Raw genomic sequence first — 11,778 nt, forward strand, 5'->3', positions numbered from 1 at the left:
TGGGGGTATGGATATTTTCTGGAACCACAGATTTGAATCGTTAGACAAACATTTTCTGATACAAAAAGTACAAGGCTACATGCATTTATCACGTATAACAAAAAATAACCTTGAAAAATGAAAATTGCTAAAATTCCATGCATGTTGATGTAAACCGCTTGTATACCAAAATTTAATTTCAACCAGGTTATGGAAATTAGTCAATGTTTACACGAAAGCACTTCCCAAACACAGCTACAAATTAGCAAAGATAAAATAAATGACAAAAAGCAGCCCAGTCAAAAGATTTCTTGCATTTGCTTTTAGAAGCAAAACCTTTCAAACACACAATAAAATCTTCTTACCAAGTCCTTTTTTCAGCGGTTGAGTATTTTTCAGTGATGTTTCTTTCCATTTTGAACTCTAAAAAGATGTATGTTACATAGGCGAAAAATATTTCTTGAAAATTTATTACCAGTGTGACAAGGTGCCATTTTCTGTTTTTAAAATCCAACCCCATAAAACTCACAAACATTTACACAGAAGACAGATTCTGATTGGTTTAATTGTATTCTAAATGACTGGTAGCTCAAAAGGGCAAAAAGCACCTAGCAGGGGGTGTAGAAGATTTTGTGTTTTCCTTGCTGTACATGTGCATGGTGTATTAAATGGTATAATAATTTATTATGCTGTGCTTCCTCTCAAAATACGCTTTGGAATATTTTTTTTTGGAGGTTGGAGAATGCTGCTTACTTTTTTTATGCCAACTACATGTATGGGCTTTTCGTTCACATATGTAATAACATCAAATTAGCAATGGAATTTGTCCTGTGCTACAGCCCATATTGAACACCTGTAACATGTTCCAGTGACAACCCTTATCACATGTCACATGGGAAGTATGCATTACTTCTTTAAAATAATAATTATTATTGCTATAAAAAAATTATACTTGCTTAGCATTTGTCACGTCCATCATGTTAATACTAGGTCTGCCAGTGAAGGAACACAATAAAATGCATAATGGTGGCAGCTTTCACTGAAAAAAAGAAAATAACAGGATTATGATTATTATTATACATGTATTATAATCATGTTCTAGGAGATTCAAAATAACACATCTAACCCCCCGGAATTTCCATAGCTATTTTATTTTGCTCTCCTTACAAATATTGAAGCACAGGCGTAACATGTATAATGTGCAAAATTGTCTACATTTCCCTATCACAGTTCCCACTCCACAGCAATTACAGTATCACTCAAATGCAAGTTGACAGCCTCAACTTGATGCTCGCGAGAATTAAGTATTGAGGAGTCGAGTCAATGTGATTCACTCAAACGTTGACTCGATCCTCAATACACGTGAGGATCACTGAACGAAACATTCATGATTACTCACAGTTATGAGAAAACAAATTTTTATTTCTTGAGGAATGAACGATAGCAGAAACAAGCGCAGAAACTAAAAAGTCCATTGCAATGGATCAGGCACCTCGGCATCAATTTGTCTTTGAAACGCTTACTTACAAAAGAAACAATAACTTGGTCTCTTCTAGTCGCTGCTGCAAACATGAAAACTTTCAGAGAAACTTACCCAAAAATCCAAGAAAATGCCACAAGTGAAAGAATTTAGGTAAAATAGGCAATTTTAGAGCGTGGTATTATTAAAATCTCATGGATTCTGGGTCAAATGTTATCGATCAGATCACTATGAATGGAACAATTGAAAATTTGCATAATAAAACGCTTCAGGCAGTTTGATCTTCAGCCTTAAAAAATGTATAGTTCAACTAATGTTTAAGGATCCAAGGCAATGCCTTGAGTTTAAGTCTTAGGGTAAAATTAGGAACTGAACTTTGCAACAAATTTCATTCGGGGTCCAGTGTTAGCGAATAGATTGATTTCCCAAAACAATGAAAAACTATGTAATTTGCAAATGAAATGCAAAATGATAGCCAGAATACTGTTGTAACGCTCAAAGCATTTCAATGCATTTCTACATCAGATATCTGTTGGATTAAGGCAAAAAAGCAACTTAAGCAAAATTAATAGCCCCTTCCAATGCTACAAAATGATGACAGAAGCTGTTGTTTGAATGGAGAATTGGCATATACAGTACCACCTGGAACTATTGACCCATCGGGACTAGGGCATACCTAGTCTTTACCGCGGGTAGTGGCCGCGCATCCACCTAGGCGAAAAAGCGGTCGTGTCGTTCCGCGGTGAAGACGAGGTACAGTTTGCCGCAGTAAAATTTGCCGCGGGAGAAAAGACGAGACGTGCCTCGGAAAAGAGCAATGGGGATGGGGTTGCATTTCTAAAATAAGCGTTAGCATGAGTGAAGACATTTATACTGCAAGTGTTTGAGGTGCAAAGAGTTGGTGCTTAATCGAAGGAGTAATTTGAAGTCAAAATGGCGTTGGATAGTTTGCGTATTCAAATATTGAAATCTTTTCAGAGATAATAAAAGTAACTAACAATCCAACACTAGAAAAAAGCTTGTTATCTCCGAGGGTATGTTAAATACGCAGTGAAATACGTGTAAGTTGATTTACATGCTTTTCAAAACACTCGGTGTAACTTTACAAACGAGATTTCGCTGAATTGTCACAAAAAATCCCTTTTTTAATTTAGTTTTCTTAATTTGTTCATTTCGATACAAGTGACGGAGGGCAAACGTCTTGAAACAATTTAGCTGTAATTTGCATAGGAGCAAATTTGATGTTTGTTTTGCACTTGTGGGAACCACCGCCGTCGGCTTTTTTTTATACGTGTCCAACCAAACAGCTGCCAAAAACATCTCCTGAATTTAGAGCAAGCAGTGTTCTAAAAAAATCGGTTATTGAGAATGAATATTATTCTTGTTGCAGTGCCAAGTTCATTTTAAAAGAAAGAGGTTTAAAATAGACTGTAAACACAAGTGACAAAATTTGCGAAGCCGACACAATAAGGTTTCAAGTTACAATAACATCATCACGTGCGAACATTTTTTTTAAAACGTAAATTTCGTAGGTCAGTTTTTGTTTTCTTTTGCTTCTCCCAACTTAAAATTGAAATTACTAGGCAAGAAATACAAAGTAAACCACGGACTAACATTCTGGAACGCTGTGTTGCATCAAACAGCTTGTCACGTCAGGAGTAACAATGTGTTGGAATTGCAATTATTATTCGTGCGATGAGCGACACAAAACATGCCGAAATATTATTTGTTTTCAATTTATAAATGATTTTAAAATCTCCGGCAAATGCAACTCCACAGACTGTGTCGAAAATTCAAGTTTGCTCGTTTTTTCTTAAGCAAATCTGCACGCTTCGAAGCTTCGATAGTGAATATGCGCATTTTCCTCAAGAAGTCTTTAGCGATAAATTAATTACACGTAGTACTGTAAGTAAACGGGAATTAGACACCAGAAATTCGCAGATGCTAAATATTCCTTTATTTAGAACTGCTACTGGACAGAAGACTTTTTACTATAGGACAGTGAACATCTGGAATAATTTAAATAATGATATTAAGTTATGCATTGATGTCAATAGTTTTAGGAATAAGCTTAGAGGGGTGCTTTTAGACAAATTTAAGAGGGAGGAATGATATCCTAATGATTTGCAATTGTAACTTTAAATAATTTGTATATGTTTTTATTTTTATCCTTTTCTTTGTAATTGCCACTGAAAAGCCCCTTTGAGGAAGTGGTCAATAAACGTATGTATGTAAGAATTTTGGGTATACCGAGGTTTGAGATTTTAAATCAGAATCTTCCTAAAAGGATTTTTCAAATGTGGTCGGATACTCTAAAATGGATTCTCATTTTCTTCAAATGGTTCAAGGGCTGAAAATGGTATGTGTATCGCACATGATCGTCCTCCCTAGTTAATGTCTTGCCATTAGAAGTTGTTGAACCAAAACACAAAGGAGAAAAAAGCCTATTCAAACTCTACCGCGTCTTTTCTTTACCGAGGTTTTACCTAGGTGAACTTTCCTGCGGCAACTTTGGAGCCATTAACCGCGATGGAACCTAGGCAAAAAAGCGTCCTACTGCAGGAAAACCGAGGGAAAGCCGCGAGTTACCCCGCGGCAACGACGTGGCAAATGGGTCTATAGTTCTATGCGGTACTGTATGAACACACAGGGAAGATTTTTAGTCACATGCTAGGTTGAACCAAGACTGTTCACATGCATCAAGTTTCATTCGGCGACAAACACGAGACAAGGAACAAAATTTACAGTGGTTCTTGGAACAAAAATGTTATGGAAGCTTACTGTTAAAACTTTTTTTATTCAATCTTTAAGGGAGCCAAACCAGAAAAAGAATGCACACTTTCATCTTTGCAGGACACAAAAATTTTCTTTCATTTCACTCGTCCATCAGACGAGTACTTTCCAGATTTTAGTTGTTCGAACATAAAATCCTCTCACCTAAAATGTTTTATTTAAGTAAATATACTATCGAAACAATTGCAGTATGGTTACACGTACTAAAACAAAAAACACTTTTAGTCATTAATGTTGTTATGGATAGACGTGGGTAACATCACGCATGTCATGTGAATTTTGAATAATTTTTGAAGTTTGCTTGATAGCTGTGGCTGACAGGCTGAAGAAAAACTTAAACTGACACCTTTTTCCAACAAAGAGAAAATCAGCCGTTTTAAGACAAACAGCAGCCTGACGTTTGCTATTTGGCATTGACTGTTTTAAAATGCAAAAGTATGTAATTATCTTTGACGTCAATATGCAAATTTAGCAGTGAAATATTCATGAGACATATGGAGAATTTTACATTTGTCACCAAAACAATGCGGCTAAAATATGAGATACAGTACTGGTTAAAATGAGTTAATAATCTCGACTCCATCCTCACAAAAATCTATTATTGACGATCAGACTCCAAGCTGGGACTGGTTTGCTGACCAGAATCAGCAGAAAAAAAGGCAACTAAAATTGTCACAAAGGTTGCCAATTTGGCAAGTGTTGTGGTGTTGAAGTAATGTAATGCTGAGAGGTCCTACATTAATAATTATTATTAGATCCTGACAAAATGATAAAGTTGGACAGCATACCCGAAACAATATTCATTAAACCAGTTTCCTTAGTTATTTCGGTTTGCTCGATCATGCCTTGATTTGTTAACAACCACTCAAAAAATACAATGAAACTTTTAAACCAACTTACCACAGTTATAGGATTGATCCCATCCACAAATTGAAAATGTTTTGTATATGATATAAGCTCAAGTCTAGCTTCTTCAACAATAGCAGCAGTGCACAGTTAGCGTTCATGGGAAGTTCATTGTGATGTCACAAAGTTTGGTCTTTCTCTACAAACTAAATATGGATTTAACACAAAAAGTGAATTTCCAAATAGGCTTATATATGAACTTAAGCTCAAAACAAAAGAAAACAATATTACAGTATATGTGCCTATTCTTAGACAATTTTTGCATTTATCACAATAACTTACCACACAAGGGCGGGACATTTCTAGTGTATCGTTCCTTCCTTACGTAAACACATCCTAAAGATTAGCTGATTGAATACCTGAGGTTTCTCAGTAATTGTGAAAACTATTGTAGGAGATGAGTGGCCTATTCTCGGACAGGTAGTCCCTATTCTTGGACGGTCATTCTTAGATGACTAACCCTTTAAGCCCTAACAGTGATGAGCATCAAATTTCTCCCGGTAATATCAATACTTATCCAACCTTCGAGGTCATGAAAATTAAGGATATAATCACCCAAGGTGAATTTTCTCGAAATTTTTCAAAACTCATTAATAATTCATAAGCCCATTGACCTATCAAATGGTTGATAATACATCACACGCAATGACTTTATATTGACAAACCTCCTCCTTATTAGTATGCGGTGTTTTATCAGCTGATAAAACACTCCATTAGTATGCAGTGTTTTTCTCGTATGCTAATTTCCAACGTTCACAAAAGCATAATTGTTATGAACTCTATATTTCTATTGACACACGCTTTTCCAGGAATGTTTTTGAAGCTGTTCAAAAAACTTGCAGCACGTGTTTTATCAGGTCTGAAACCACTCTGCTGCGCCTCGTGGTTTTAAACCAGATAAAACACTCCTGATCATTTTTAAACATTACTTAATAACTTCTCTTGGCTTGGGGACAAGATAGGAGAGTTTGTTCTTTGATATTAGGGGTTAAAATCAACTTAGAAAAACTAAGTAATATTGAAAGTATATGCTACCTTTTTCCTGACTAAAAAAGCATTTTAAAGTCAGTTTGGGAGAGACCTTCCTCAAGTATTAAAGCTAAACAATCTGTTATGGAAGGTTTTGTGAGAAAATTTTTTGCCATACATCGCATGTTATCTAATTCCAGATTATCCCAGAATTTTATTTCATACATATAACGAGCCTTTTAATAAAACATGTGGCTCATGAGGAAAAAAGCACCTCTACTATCCCCCTGTGGAGGCGTGGTGGTGTAGTGATAAGCGCGTCGACTTTCAATTGGACAATCAGAGGGTCGTTGGTTTGAGGCCAGGTTGGTCTCTTCATTACTGTGTTGTTGGGTAGGATTAAGTTGCAAGAGTTAATGCTTGTAATTAATAGCGCATGGTCATTGGCCACTCAGAACCAGTGACGTCATTAGGACGTGTGCTCGAGTTCACTCTTGTGTTGGACAATCTCTGTTAGGCCTTGAAACCCTACCCTCCCACCCATAAGGTGAGGGTCAATATTAAGTTGTTAGCCTGTTCATCTTTTGTCAATAAATTGTTGAACCCCATCTTGGTGTGATAGTAATTTCCTTAGACAAGAAACTTTGCTCCACATTGTCTCTCTTCACCCAGGTGTATAAATTGGTACCAGCGACATACTGCTGAGGGTAACCCTGCGATGGACTGACATCCCATCCAGGGGGGAATAGTAATACTCCTAGTTGTTACATGCTACAGAAACCGGATTAACCTCCGGCCGTGTGGGCCACTTAGGCTCGTAGTGCGACTTTTTTTTTACCATCCCCCTGTCGGGCTCAATGACACTTAATACAACTTGTACTTGCTTGGCGGGGTTTCAAATCACAAAACTTGAGAAAAAATATATAGCCAAGTTTTGAACTTATCGGTAAATCTTGTTTACCGGTTGTATTCACTTAAGGGGATAAATGTTCCTCCAAACAAGCAATGTTAAATTAAAATACAGTACCGCTTGAAACTATTGGACCATTTGCCGCCATTTTGCCTCCGCAGTTTTACCTTGGCAAAACCCTGTCTAACCGCAATGAAAACCCGGTTTGGCATAGGTTTTTCCGGCTAACTTAAGCTGTGGTAAAGGTCAGGATGCGGTTGGGTTTGAATAGGCTATTGTTCACTTTGTTTTCAAGTTCTTCGAGTGACAATAACTTCTACAATATGCAAACTGTTGGGCTTACGGAAGCTCTCACTCAGAAGGGAAATAATCAAAGCACTCTGTTCAAGTGAATTCATGAATTGAACTGGTAAATGTAACAATATTTTGGATTATGCCTAAAGTTATATGCTTAATGTACAAAACAATTAAACTTCACTCGCAATTTTCCTTTTGATACGCAAAGCAATGCAAAGGTCAGCCACACGTAGTCAATTGATATAAATAGATATCGGAAATCAATCGATACAATCGGTGATTGATATCAATTGAAATCAGTTATCGATAACAATTGAACTCACAGAAAGAATTTATTATTGATTATTGTTGATTGAGATAATGGATAATAATTATTGATAGCAATTGACAGTAATCGATAACAATCGCTAATCCCAAGGAGTCCTTTGAGGAGAATTTGTTTCAAACATATTAGATGGCGTTACTATCTAGTAAACAATACAAGACCCGCATTCAAAATTAATGGTAAAACATTTTATTATTTCAGCATCTAGTTCTGCCAGGGTCAGGACTAAAAACACGGAAAATTACTTCTTTTACATGTGTTTTTCCTAGTCAATATTTATGGAGCAAAAGTGATTACTTCTGGGCTCTTGGATTATTTTTTACTTCTTGCTTACTCTTCGATTTATTATTAGGCTTCTTTCTTATGCAATTAAGGATGGTGCCTACTTTTGCTACTGCGCATACGTTCTGCGCATCTCGAGATACTCAGGATTCCTATGGGTGATGCCTAGTAATACAGGGATATTTTTGCGTGGTTTAAAACTTTGCGGAGAAAGCAGAACTCAGCAAGAGCTCTTGGTATACGAAGTAAAAATTGGGGGTAATCATGCATTTTTCAGAGATAACAAAGCTTCAATTTAGAAAAAAACACCATACATTGCTTTGTCTTTTACGGCTTTTTAGAATAATTGTTTGGTCGATTATCTTTGAAAATTGCATGGATTCCAATAGCCATTGCTAAGATCTCCTTTTCCCGAATAGTCATAAACCGCGTAAAAATAGTTCGGTATTAGTAGGCACCCTCCTTAACTGAGATTATAAAAACACTGATTTTGTTGTTTATTTTGCTTCATATTAATGTCACTGTTCCGTTTAAAGTATCCAAACACACAAGCTCTAATGAAACGTAGAGTAATAAACTAAAGTAAGGACCACTAGACACGTTTGGCATTAATTTGGGGGACACCGCTCGGCGATTGGCGTGACTGGCGACTTCTATTGCGTGACCATTTTAAGGCCTCACTTCTCTGGCACTTCCAGCTGCACCTAGGCCAACAACAACAAAACACAGTTTGTTTTCGTCCACATCCGTGCCGTAATCCGACTGCATATTTTGAATAAAAATGGTGCAAACCTCGCGATCTTGATCAGTGTCATTCTTATATATGGCATTGCGCACTTTACATCAGGAGGCTAATTAAACAAAAATCTTTCTTGTCTGTGTGGCATTAACGGCAAGAATTAGACTGAAACTATTTCTGTTGCTCCGTGATTATTGCCTGTAGGGTGACAAAAACTGAACAAGTTCCCAATGTAGAAAAAGAAACATCAGACTACAAAAAAAAATTCAGTCCACAAAACAAATTGTTGGTCGTCGGGCTTTCGATTCTATGAGTCCTCACACATTCTTTTGTATGTTTTTTTTTTTAACAATACCCTGATAATAGTAATTACAGTCAACTCTCTCAAAGCGACCACTTCTCCTAAGCGATCACCTCCCGTAAGCGACCACATCGTATAAAACATTTTGTTTCTCAGTTAAATACCGTTTCAAGAGCTCTCTCGTAAGCGACCACAACTCAAATTTCTTAAGGGACCGCAACCACTTTTAGGCCAGAAAATTGACATATTCTTCTGTTTTCTGTTTCTTGTAAGCAACCACCCAACATAATCACGTATGATCGTTAGTAAATAATTAAATAGTGTTAAGAAATGTAAATAGTCTTTAGTCTAAGTCTTATATATTCATATATTAGCTGTATTTTTCCTTTTTTGTTCTTTTTAATTTTCGAGGACTCTTTTGTAAATCACTTATCAGAGTGAAATTGATTTCCTCAATAAAGATTATTATTATTACTCAGAAGTGACAAATGTTTAATTTTAAATGACGCTACCCCGGACCGCTGACAGATAATAACAGTAGATAGTCCAGGCGCAATTCAACTTGAAATATGCCGGTGGTTTCAATCTTTTCCTCAAGCCATGGAATAGAAATGCCATAAGATTGTCTCTGCAGAAAATGTAACTATTTGCCTAATTTTAGCTGATAAGCTCATTTTTTTTTTTGTAATTAAATTAATCAATCAATCTAGTATTAAGCTTGTTTTGTTGATCTTTTCCATAAGCGCCCACTTTGTCGTGCCCCAAGGGTTGTCGCTTACGAGAGAGGCATAGGCCTTATCACGGTTTTCGACGCCATTTTGACGTGTAGGCAAACAGGCTTGAAATAACAGTGTTTGTATGGAAATCCGATGTCAAATAATTTTCATAAAACATCGCTTCTGAAAAATTTATGAATTGGAAACTTTTGGCACTAGAAAAAGGATTTTAAGAACAAAGTTAGAGGGATGTAGCTGTGACAGAAAGCGTCCAGTCGTGTTTTGAACTTTCCCTACATTTGTCTGCATAGCGAACCAGCTGTGAGCTGCTACTAAAATAGTTTGCGGGAAAAAAATACAGGGAAATGTATGGAAAGTTCAAAACACGACTGGACGCTTTCTGGCACAGCTACATCCCTCCAATTTTGTTCCTAAAATCCTTTTCCTAGTGCCAGAAGTTTCCAATTCATGAATTTTTCAGATGTTTTATGAAAAATATTTGACATCGGATTTCCATACAAAAACTGTTATTTCAAGCCTGTTTGCCTACCCGTCAAAATGGCGTCGAAAACCGTGATAAGGCCTGTTGTCGTATCTTATTCACTGCGGCTTTTGGTTGCTTTCATCTTTGCTGCGGTCGTGGTTTCGTCCCACCGCGGTGAATTCGCGGAAATCCCGATAGGCAAAGACGAGGCTCTTACCGTGTGCAAATGGTCTAATAGTTTCAAGCGGTACTGTATTTTGCCGCTTATGAAACTGTTGTTGAACTTAAAAATACCTTTGGCCTTCGCGCTGTCCAAGAATATAGGCATAACTTACCTCACAAAAATATAACAAGGTTTTTCCCGTGAAGTTGCTTGAAAATGTGAAACAGTTAACTCGTAATTCTTACTTGGAAGCAAACCTTGTTTTTTTGACTGAACGAAACCGGTCGCAAGCTAGCAAAAGTAGACTATATATAGATCAATAACTCATTAGAACGTATCTTACGGGTTTTATTTAAAGTCTACGAGGAATAAACGAAACATAAATACGTAAAGTCCGAAGAGGTGCGTCCATGAGATAGGCACATACACTGTAACCTACTGTACGGTAATCCGTTGTTCGAGCACACGAGTAAATATTTGAAGATAACCTGACTTATACGTACCTGTGGGAGTCCAAGAAGTCTTTGAAACAAACAACCGGATGGCGATAAGCTGGCGAATATTAAACGAGAACATGTAAAAACGCTGCAACTATTTAGAGCCACTAGCTACGGACTTGTTTCCCGCGTTTACTCAAGGCCAGTCTACTACCACAGAGCTTGCTGGGCAATCTCGTCTCCAGAGCCCAAGCGCGTTTTGGCCATATATGACGCCCAGGGAGGAAATAAGGCCCTACCCTACCCTGCTTGACGCCTGAAGAACGTTGTAGCAGGGGATTCCGACAGGAAGCCCCAAACCGAAAAACTCCCTGCAACCAACTTCTTTGTTTTGGAGGGAGATTTGAAATATCAAACTCGAGTTTTGTAATGTTTATGTGTGGTTGTGTGTGTGTGTGGTTTTATTTTATCGTTATTATTGTGTTTTTTTTCTATCGCCTGTATCGCCTCCATTTACCCTCAACTTAATTGGCTTAGACATCACGGATTCAAGTAAACTTTAACCAGTAGTCAACAAGAATCCGAAAGCAGATTTCATGAAGGAAACAGTTTTAAACTGTGTTTAACTAAACCAGGGGCCCTTTTCTCGAAAGTCCCGGTAACTTACCGGACCCGAAAAGTATATTTTTAAATGTTTTTTCGCCGATTACGCAGTGATTACAGACATGGTACTTGGCCAATGCTTTCGTAGAATTGTAAGATTTTAAAATTTAGTATTCAAAGCTGACAAAAATTGACTTCTTTTAAGAGACATTTATCACGGAAGACATTTATCGGGCCCGGTAAGTTACCGGGACTTTCGAGAAACGGGCCCCAGGAGCCCATGACTGACTAAACAGCTTTGAAACGTGTTTAAGCCTTGGTGTGAATGCGGCATTAAATTACGTAAAGAGACGGGGGCTACGACTTGCCATCACCTCTCATGACTTCCAATATG

At 37.2% G+C, this 11,778-nt stretch overlaps 1 long non-coding RNA gene across 1 annotated transcript; it reads right to left on the reverse strand.

Moving 5' to 3' along the window:
* Positions 1-356: 356 nt before the first annotated feature.
* On the reverse strand, positions 357-11,021 carry LOC146457423 (uncharacterized). The gene is made up of 3 exons (XR_014858463.1): positions 10,848-11,021; positions 5,153-5,304; positions 357-1,018 (listed from the first exon to the last, which is right to left on the reverse strand). It is a non-coding gene; the product is annotated as an uncharacterized LOC146457423 (long non-coding RNA).
* Positions 11,022-11,778: the final 757 nt, after the last annotated feature.

Source organism: Pavona decussata, unplaced genomic scaffold (genome assembly GCF_977016875.1).
Source record: "Pavona decussata unplaced genomic scaffold, jaPavDecu1.1 SCAFFOLD_243, whole genome shotgun sequence".
NCBI classification, from domain to species: Eukaryota; Metazoa; Cnidaria; class Anthozoa; order Scleractinia; family Agariciidae; genus Pavona; species Pavona decussata.